Below are 10,834 nucleotides of genomic sequence, written 5' to 3' on the forward strand. Positions count from 1 at the left end.
CTAAATTCAGATGATTCTAATTGTCAATGAACTGGGGATTTTCAAGCAAATACAAAAAAAAAAAAAAGTCAAAGTACAAATCAATAGATTTATACTTATTTATGATGGTGAATTTTATGTGTCAACTTGATTGGGCCACAGGCTACCTGTCCCAAGCCATCTTCCCCGCCCCAGGGCCACACATATAATCACATTATTCTGGCTGTATCTTTCTGGACCAAGAAAGGGTGAACAAGGGAGTATGACAATATATACTTGGATTTCCAACCACAGTTCCCAGCTGATAACTCCTTGCCTAAGGCAGGCTGTAAAACTAGAATTTTTCTTCCCCTTTGCAAGTCAAAAAAACCCAAAAAACAAACAAACAAAAATCCTCTATTCTTCTCACCTCTGTTTTGGCACTGGCCATACAGAACCTTTCTGCCCAACTTTGTCCAAAGACCCTGCCCACTGCAGAGGGCTCCTGCTCTGTAGCCTACAGGTCTGACAACTGTACAGAGCCTGAGAGAAAACACAGGCTTTCCCCATTCAGTCTACTCTTGTTACTTCATCTCTTTTTGATCCAGTTTCAGTTTGACACAATTGTCTGTGGCTCCATCATGCCAATCCACAACCCAACCCTGCACCAAAAAAATAAGAGGACCCAGAAAGCTTCCACAGAGGTGACCAACATGGGCCCAAGGGCTGATACAGCCAAAGAGGACAGGGAGCTCCAAGCCCTTCACCACACCTCTTTCTCGGCATCCTGCATCCGTGTCCTTATAGCATCCTTTATCATACTAAGGTACCAAACCTGTGACACACTCAAATTCACTGTGTCTCAGGAAGGGGCTATGGGGGACCCCAGTTCATAGCTGGTTTAGCAGAACCATGTCTAAAGATAAAAAGGGTTGATGACTGGCATCTAACATAAAAGGGGGCGATCTAAGGACTGAGCCTATGAGATCTAATCCTATCACCACGTAGGCAAAGTCAGAGCTGACTGGATTGGGACACCAAGCTGGTGTGTCTGCTGCAGAATGATTTTTTTTTTTTCCTGGTCTGGAAAAATGTCCTCACCTTTTGAGAACACATCTTATGTGTTGCTCCTACTTTGAGAGTAGCAAAAAAAAAAAAGTCCTTTTAACAGAAAAATCTCCTCTCTGCCTGTCTGCAGAAGAAAGCTTCAGAGGCAGACTGGAAACTTCCCATTAGTTCTTCTGGGTTACTAACTTGCTAACTGCCAAGTCCTAGTCTTCTCAGCGTCAGTAACCCTGTGGGCCAATTGCTTCTAACAAATTACAATAGATCCTATGAATCATACAGTTTATTAGGGATCCTCTAGTTCTGCCTCCTGTCTCTCTCCCACCATTTGTGTGCACCTCCATACTGCTTACTGGCTCTACTCTGAAGATTTCAGACTAATACAGACCATGATTTAAAGTAGAAGAGAAGGGCTGGAGAGATGGCTTAGTGGTTACGCACTTGCCTGCAAAGCCTAAGGACCCAGGTTCCATTCCCCAGGACCCACATAACCTGGATGCACAAGGTGGAGCATGTGTCTAGAGTCAAGTTTGCTTGCAGTGGCATGCACATTCTCTCTGTGCTCCTTTCTCTACCTGACCCTCTCTCTCAAATAAGTAAAATAATAAAGTAGAAGAGAAAAAATAGTTGACACTGAGATTACAAACAAAATTAGAACTAGAAGAGTCACTAGGGTAAGTTACTCTATTAAATTTACAAACAAAAGGGCATCATTAAAACCAGAACAGCAACAAATACAGCCCTAAGGCCCAGGATTCAGCTCACAGTACAGAGCTTGCCTAGAATGCATAAATAGCTCTAGGTTTGGTACTCAGCACCACATCAAACTAGGAGCGGTGCTGGCAAGATCAGAAGTTCAAGGTCATCTTGGGCTACATAGCAAGTCCCTATATGTCATTAAACAAGAAAAGCTGGCCTAGGGAAGTGGCTTAGTGTATAAAAGCACTTGCCACATAACATAACTGAGTATCTAAGTTCGGATCTCCAGACCTCACGTAAAAGCCATAAAAGCCAGAGCTGCAGCAGGCTTCAATAATCCCAGTGTGCCTGTGGCACCAGAGGGAGGAGAAAGGAGAATTCCCCAGAAGCTTGTGTAATGGTGATCTGGGTGGAAGGGTGGGGGAACTGAACCAAAAGTTTCCTCTGACTTCCACACCCAAGCCGTGGCACAAGTGTGCCCACACATATTCTCACACATGTGCTCAGAATAAAATGGTACTTGTGTGATGAAAGCCAGGGAAATGCTGGAAATGCTTCTGTAAGAGGGCCAAATGGCACATGTGCACATACTTTGAGGACCACAGCCACTATCACAGCTGGGCCACTTTGCACACAGGTGAGCAAGGATGAAAAATGTGTCCACCTATGTTCTAATAAACTTTCATTGATGGACACCAAAATTTTACTTTCATACCATCTTCATGTTTCACAAAATTATTGGTTTTTCAATCTACTTAAAAAATGTGAAAAATGGGGGCTGGAGAGACAGCTCAGAAGTTAAGGTACTTCCCTGCAAAAGCCAACAATCTGAGGTCAATTCCCCAATACTCAGTAAAGACAGATGCACAAAGTGGTGCATGCATCTGGAGTTTATTGGCTGGAGGTCCTAGCACACCCATTCTGTCAGTCCCTCTGCTCTCTTCTCTCTCTCTCTCGACTTGCAAATGACACACACACACACACACACACACACACACACACACACACACACACATATATACACACACACACATGTTTTTCGAGGTAGGGTCTCACTCTGTTCCAGGCTGACCTGGAATTAACTATGTAGTCTCAGGGTGCCCTTGAACTCATGGAGATCCTCCTACCTCTGCCTCCCGAGTGCTGGGATTAAAGGCGTGCGCCACCACATCCAGCTTAGAAGTATAATTTTAAAAAAATGTCTGGTGGGTCAAACAACTTATGTGTCTTAATTTGAGACTTGGGCAAGAGAAATACATTTTTAATTAACAATAAATAAATAAAAGTCTGAAAAACATCCCTGACCATGTCTTTGTAACCTAACGTTTGTTGCAGGATCTAGATTTCCATATGGCTTTTCCGAGTCCCTTAAAGAAAGTCTACTACAGAAGTGGGGCTGATTATATAGCCCATATGTTGTGCTATCAGACATTTCCATAATCGCTGCTCTCCACGGCAGGAAGCCTATGCTAAGGAGAAACCACAGTATGCAGCCTCTTCAAAACAGGGTAAGACCACTGGCTTCCTGTACATGAAGCTGTCCATCCACAGCAAAGGCCAGGATTAAGCTGTGGTAATGTTTTCAACCCAATCCCAGGAGACTGAAAGAAATGGATAAAAATGAGTGACTAAATTCTACTTCACTAACTATACAATTATGTTAGAGAGAAGAAGAGAGTGTTGTTTTCTTCATGTAGGTGTTTACATGGGATCATTTTCACGATGGGCTTTGAAAACAAGTAGAACATGTTTGACCAACTTTTAAAATCCCAAATATTTAGCTCTTAAAAACATTTCCTTGATGGCTCAGAAGTTAAAGAGGTTTGCTTGCAAAGACTGCTACTCAGGTTCAATGCCCCAGCCACCCACATAAAGCTGGCCAGGCAGGCATTTGCAGCAGCAAGAATCCTGGCATGACACCATACCCACACCCACACACAAGTACAAATAGATGAAAAATTTTAAAAAGGCCTTCCATTGATACTTTAGTAACACATTTTTAGTAGTAAGATACAGACTGATACCATATGAAAGACTATGAATATTTAAATATTTTATTTTTATATATTTATCTTGTGACAAAGGAGAGAGAGAATGTGTGCACCCGGGCCTCCAGCCACTGCTAACGACTCTAGACGCATGCGCCCCTTGTACACCTAGCTAATGTGGGTCCTGGGGAATCTAACCTGGATCCTTTGGCTTTACAGGCAAATGCCTTAACTGCTAAGCCATCCCTCCAGCCCAGACTATGACTATTTAAAATCACAGTATTAGAATGGAGATGTAGTTCAGTGGTATAACACAAGGCCCTAGGGTGGGTCTCCCATACTGCAAACAACAAATAACCTAGCACACAGTATGACTGCTATCGCCAAGCTACTGTGAATTTAACAAAATGTGTTTTTAACACTTAAAAGAAAAATCAAATATTAACTAGAGAAAGTATTTAATACTAGCAGGACACTCTCATAATGAATGCCAGAAGATGCATGATTTTAAGAAAATCTACCATTCCACCGCGCGCACACACACACACACACCCCAACTTCTAAAAGTGCTTATGAAGTCAAGAGTATGGTGGGTCCTACCTGTAATCCCAGTGGAAGATCAAGAGTTCAAGGTCGTCCTCATCTAACAGGGAGTTAAAAGTCAGATCTTGTCTCACAAAAAATATAAAATTCCACCCAAATTAGTAAGAAATAATGATTAAGAAGAAAAAAAAAATTAGACCTGGGCATGGTGGCACAGGCCTTTAGTCCCAGCACTCAGAAGGGTGAGATAGTAGAATTGCTATTGAGTTCAAGTCCAGCCTGGGGCTTCTGAATGAGCTCCTGGACAACCTGGGGTAGAGTGAGAACCTGCATAGAAACACACACACACACACACACACACACACACACACGTGCGTGCACGCACACACGAAACATTTTTCAGGACTACCTAACAATGGAAAGGTCTCCCCATGTTTTAAAGAACCAAACTATATTATATTTTGACCAGGGAAAAACAAAAATACCCCCTCATGTTTTATAGCCCTGCAAAGTGGCCCCAAATGGAGAATGCAAAGCAATAGACCAGAAAACTGTAAATGATAGATCAACAGACTAAATAAGTCAGTCTTTCAGAGTAATCTGTGCTGTTCCACTGGAAGTTTTAGGAAGAAAGGAGTGCAGATGATCATGCCTGGTTTCAACATGCCAGGCAGTGAGCCTCAAACTCAGGAATCACCTGCCTGGATCTCCAAAACTCCATGCTGCTGGGAATAATCATGTGTGATGCCATGCCTGACTGTTCTTGGGTTTTGGAAGTTGTTAAGAATCAACATTCTATGGCTTTTCTCACTTCGTGTCAGTAGCATGATGTTAAAACTGCACTTAAGAGAACTAGCATCTAAATGTGGCCAAGAAGATGAAAAAGAATGAACACACTATGGGAAGCACCTATGTTCTCATCTCAGCTTCCTCTGGAATGCCTGTCCATGAGAAGGCACGTCAGGGTGTACTGTGGAGGTGACTTTCCTCCATAATCCATGATAAACTCTCATAACTTGCTTCTCCATTGGGGCTCCCTGGAGAGGGATGCTTCAGAAAACTGCCTTCTTTTCTATACTGGCCTGGATAAAAACTTCATTCTCCTAAGAATGACAACTGGCAAAAATACGGCTACAATGGCCCCTGCCTCTACTGAAAAACAGGCTAGAAAACTTACTGGGTACAACCACCAAAAGTGCCCAGCCTAGGCCAACTTGCCCCTTTGGTCTGGTAGTCAGGTCAGACAGACCACACTCGCCACATGCTGGGAGGAGGATTGCCACACCAGCCAGCTCAGCGCCAACAGGTTCACACAACTCCTCCAGTCTGTGTAAACCGGCCAAAGAGATCTACAGTTATGTTTTCTTTTTCTCCTTCAGAACTAACTGATTTCTGAAACATTCCACTTGGTCCACAAGCATTTAACCCCGTTTTCCAAAAACTTTAAGGGATTAAACAGGAAACGGCTGCTTCTCACTCAACCTGTCACAGCTAAGCAATGTTCTCTGTCAATGAAGGAAGCACACAGGCAGCGGGGTGGCTCTTCACTGAACTTTCCTTGCTGGAAAGATCTGTCCTAACCTGCACAGCCCTTCAGCATCCCACAGGCCACCACAGTTTTTATTTATTTCCGGGGTGGGGGGTGGGTTTGACTTGCAGCCAGAGTTCAGGCCTACTGTGATGCAGCCTGGTAAAGCCTATCACCACTCCATCATGAACCCACTCTGTACAGGACGGTAGGTGGCTGGCAAGTACACATATATAACCAGCTAGTTGACGTGAACAAGGGCTACGAACTCTAACTGGAAGGGGGTGACTACAGAAGCTATGAATCAGAAGGCCAGGCCACACCTACTATCAATGGAGCATAAAGGAAATATTTCAGTGGAGTGGGGGATGACATGGTTTCTATGCTAAGCCACTAATGACTGGAAGGGAGTAGGAAGTAAATCACACGGGGACAAGTTACAGTGTGTTACACCTCAGACGACATAAACCCAAGCATCATCTTCGTTATGCACAGATAACAAATAAAGACACCTGACAGAAGCTCTCCTTCAAATACTTTGTAGTAATTTTATGATAAAAGAAATAGAGGAATGTTGATACAATTGTTTTATCACCTATCCTATGTCTCACAGTAACCCTTTAATATAACAAGAGGAGTTTTTTTTTTAATCTCTTAGAAAACTATTATTGTGTGTGCGTGTGTATGTATGTGTGTGTGTATATATATATATACACACACACATACATACATATATGAAATGTTTTTATGAGGTAGGGTCTCGCTCTAGCCCAGCTGACCTGAAATTCATCTTGTATTCTCAGGCTGGCCTCAAATTCACGGCAATCCTCCTAAGTAGGCCTCCCGAGTGCTGAGATTAAAAGTGTGTGCTACCATGCCCAGCTTTTATTATTGATTTTCAAGAAGCTTATTGCCTCCCTCCCTATAAACATGTGTACACTGACAGGCTTCTAACATTTTTCTTCTTAGTAAATAAAATGATGTGCTTTACAAACTGCAATACCATAGATTCAACCACACATCTTATCAAATTCCACAAAAACCTAAGGACAGTGTTATCCCTACTGGATGTCAGCAACACTAGTGTGCTTTCTAACACACAAACGCCTGAGCCAACCACACACCTGCACAATCAGAATCTCTGATGATCAAGCTCTCGCACGTTTAACCAGCTCCCCAGGTGATTCTCACACTTAGATCTAAGAACTTCATAGCCAGGGCATCAACCACACAGGGAGAGAGGGTTAAAGGGGCAGGAATGGAGACAGATCTAGAACAAAAAGAGCCCAAAAGTACAATTCATAAGACAGGAATTTCCATTCTTTTATGAACAATGACTGGAGATCAGCCTGTCTCTGGGGTTGAGAGAGGTGGATAGTGAATAAATCTGGAGCATAGGAGGTAAGGAACTGAAGAACAAATTCCCACAAGCAATGACAGATTTACGTGTTTCCCTGTAAATCTCTTCTACAGAGCAGAATTTGGTTTAAAATGCTCTCGCCACCTGAAGGAATGAAATGGTGATTACATTTCTGGAGCCTACAGCACAAACATACCAAAGTGGAAGAGACTCCTACAAGACGACACTTACTTAGTTCTGCCTGGTTAAAGAGCAGGGAACCACCAACCACCTTAACCGGACCTTCTGGGGAGAGTTAGAAAGAGATAAATACTATCAAGATCAATGACAAAAATGAAAATACACCTTAGTCATACAAAGGGAAAACAAAATAGGATAGTAAAATGTTCACCTCACAAACTGCTTTTTTAAAAAAAAAAGATCAAAGGGCTGGAGAGATGGCTTAGCAGTTAAGCGCTTGCCTGTGAAGCCTAAGGACCCCGGTTCGAGGCTCGGTTCCCCAGGTCCCACGTTAGCCAGATGCACAAGGGGGCGCACACATCTGGAGTTCGTTTGCAGAGGCTGGAAGCCCTGGCGCGCCCATTCTCTCTCTCCCCCTCTATCTGTCTTTCTCTCTGTGTCTGTCGCTCTCAAATAAATAAATAAAAAATTTTTAAAAAAAGATTAAAGGCACAAGTTTACACGCAGTATAACTGGAATATCTGTCTCCTTAAACAACTTCTCATGATACCAGATAAGAAGCTAAAAGTTCTTGGTCTTGATGTTAAGAATTCCTCTACACTGACAATCCACTTATACTTCAAGTAGTCTGCACAACCGAAGTGCTCCAAAGTTAAACACAACCAAACCACCCAGGAAAAGAAATGGTGGAACAGTGGCTCTCCATCTGCCCAAGGTCCCTGGACAACACAGTACTAGCATGCTGTTTCTACCAAAACACTGACGGCAGGCCATCCACCATTTGCAAAGCATGGAAAGAAGCTTCAAAGCTAAAATCTTAACTGCAACAATTTCAAAAACTCGTTTCTATTGTCCAGTGTTCTTCAAGACTCATTCAGTGAGTACTGCTAGCAGGAGGGAATACTGTCATTAGTTGGCACACCTCAGCAAGCCTCGTGGACTTCCGATGAAAATCCATAGGAACTCCTTGCAGAGCTATTCCTGTAACCCTCACATGCCCCCACAAAAAGCTCACCACAGTCTACTAAGGGACAAAAAAAGAAAAAAGAAAGAAAGAAAGAAAGAAAGGAAGGAAGAAAAGGGAAAGGAAAAGAAAAACGTGAGACTTGTAACCACTTGTGCCTGGGCTTGGTCTACAGAATGTGGCAGCTTGTGTTGGCTCCTGTAGCCACAATGTCAAGATACAGAACTATTTAACTGACTCTAGGAAATTCCATGTTGCCCTTCATTTTTACATCTTCCTATAAAAAGACAAAACTAGTTTTCAGTAAGGAGAGAAAATGTTAGAATGCTTTGAAACAAACCTGTGGAAAACTGAAAGAAAAGAGGGGGGGGGGTAACCTGGTAAATGGCCACAGAAATCAAGAGGCCTGAAACCCCCAGCACGAAGCTCAGATGTAAGGCATCAATCACCCCAACCAAATGCTGATTTACCAATCCTACCTTTTTCCTGTCCAATGGTTTTAGGTAACTTAACTTTTATTTTCTAAGCTAATGGAAATCTATCTGTACAGTGAAAGGCGCACTATAAATAACAATGTCTCCAAAAACTTGTAAAATGTAACCCTTTATTACTAGTCCTGCAAGGCATTCAATGATCCAAGGAAAGGGGCTCTGGGAATCTAATATTAACACCAATTTTAACTTCTCTGGAAACTCCTATTTTGTCTATAAATCAGAAACTCAATGGATGAAAGAACTCACTGGTTTGTGAGAAATAAGTGCACCTAGGAATGTACTCAGCAACTTTAAGGCACAGGACACATTTAATATTTAGTATTTTATATTTCCGTAAACAAAACCCCTAAGGTTTCTACCAATTAAAAAGAAACAAAAGGTTCTATCAGATTGCACTTCTGTATCACAGGAAATAATTTAAGTGGAGGATGATGACTCCCTGGTCACAGCTGGAGATCCTGATGTATCCACCTCAAATCGTCAACCTGTCACTCATATTATTTAGGTATCTGGATACTGATCGTCACACCCAGTCACAGGGCTATGAACACAGCAGCAAAGGGGGGTTAAAAAAAAAAAAAAAAAAGATGAGGTCAGGGACAGCATGCCCACCGATATCATGAGCACCAGGGGCTCGTCTGCAAACGGAGAAAGCCGCGGCAGCTGGGTAGGGACCAAAACTTTGCAAGTGAGTCAGTCGGGCGGGCCCTCCAGTGAGTTCAAGTCCAGCCAGGAGCCGGCCGCGGGGCGCCGGGCTCCCCGCCCACGCGCTCCCGGGGCCGCGGGCCGGTCCTCCCGCGCCGCCGGGCCGCGAGGCTCCCGCCGCCCCGCGCCGCCCCGGCCGCAGGGTGCGGGGGGGGGGGAGACCCGCCCCACCGGCCCCAGCCACCCACCACCGCGCATCCCTCCCGCGCTCTCACCGGCCTCCCGCCCGCCTCGGCCGCTCTGCCGTCAGTCCCGCGGGAGGCCGACCGAGCGGCCGCCGCCTCCTCCTCCAGCTCGCACCTCGGCTTCCTCCCGGGCTCCTCCGGCTTCCCCTCGCCTCGGGCCTCCTCCCACACGCTTCCCGCCGCGACCAATGGGTCCCGCCGCCGCCTGCCGGGCCGCGCGCGCCCCCTGGCGGTGGAGGACCGAGGGAGCGCCGCGCCGCGCCGCGCCGCGCCGCGGGGGAGGAGGAGGCGGCCCGCGCGCGCCCGCGCCTCGCTCGGCGTGGACTTGCCACGTGGGAGCTGCCGCGTCGGCGGCCTGCGGCGGGGCGGCGCCCTGCCCGCCGCGCCCGAGAGTGTCGCCGCCTCCGCCCGCCCCTCAGCGCCCGCGCGACGTCCCGGCCTTCGGGGCAGCGGTCTGGAGATGCGCAGCCCCGCGCCGGAAAGCCGTCGGGATCCCTGAGGGGTCGGGCACAGGCACCTGGGGAGCCCTTAAGGAATTGTCTTTTGACTCCTGAAAGCTGGGCACCCGGTCACGAGAGCCCTCTGCGTCGGGGGCATAGCCACGCGTTTTGGCAACCTTTCTTTCATGCTTGCATTTGGCAAATTTGGCACGTCGTTTTTCTTTTCGGAAGTCATGGGCAACGTAGCAAATACTTTTCTGTTAGGACTCCACCCCATGAGTGTGTGTGTGTGTGTGTGTGTGTGTGTGTGTGTGTGTGTGTGTGTGTGGATAACTGGGAAATGAATATAGATTTTACTATATAAGACCTAAGAACACAACGTTATTTCATTAGTCAAACCCATATCCAAGAATAATTGACTATTCTTAGGATATCCATGATAGTGAAAATGAAATTGAAGAAGTAATAGGGTTTGACTGTAGCGGTTATCCTGCCAAATCCCAGCTTTCCTCCAAACATATGAAACCTAAACAAATAAATGAAACCTGAACAGTATCTGTGCATTGTGGAGCCTATGCATAATGTACAAGAGGAAGACATAAGAGACACGGGAATGCATTCTGCATTCTGGTTTTCGTTTTCTTTTTATTTATTATTATTTTATTTTATTTTATTTATTTATTTATTTTTTTATTTTTTTATTTTTTTTGGTTTTTCGAGGTAAG

The 10,834-nt window shown here is 45.0% G+C and overlaps 1 protein-coding gene across 2 annotated transcripts in view; it reads right to left on the minus strand.

Annotated features, from left to right (window-relative positions):
• Fam3c (FAM3 metabolism regulating signaling molecule C) overlaps nt 1-9,847 on the minus strand; it is a 50,793-nt gene extending 40,946 nt beyond the window's left edge. Inside the window, exon 1 of one of the 2 annotated variants that reach the window (XM_045160793.1) lies at nt 9,785-9,847. The gene's annotated coding sequence lies outside the window, so the exon portion shown is untranslated. Of the gene's footprint in view, nt 1-9,699 lie in introns of both variants that reach the window. The other variant, XM_045160791.1, reaches the window with a different exon arrangement.
• Between the last annotated feature and the right edge of the window lie 987 nt (nt 9,848-10,834).

Source organism: Jaculus jaculus, chromosome 10, assembly GCF_020740685.1.
Source record: "Jaculus jaculus isolate mJacJac1 chromosome 10, mJacJac1.mat.Y.cur, whole genome shotgun sequence".
NCBI classification, from domain to species: domain Eukaryota; kingdom Metazoa; phylum Chordata; class Mammalia; order Rodentia; family Dipodidae; genus Jaculus; species Jaculus jaculus.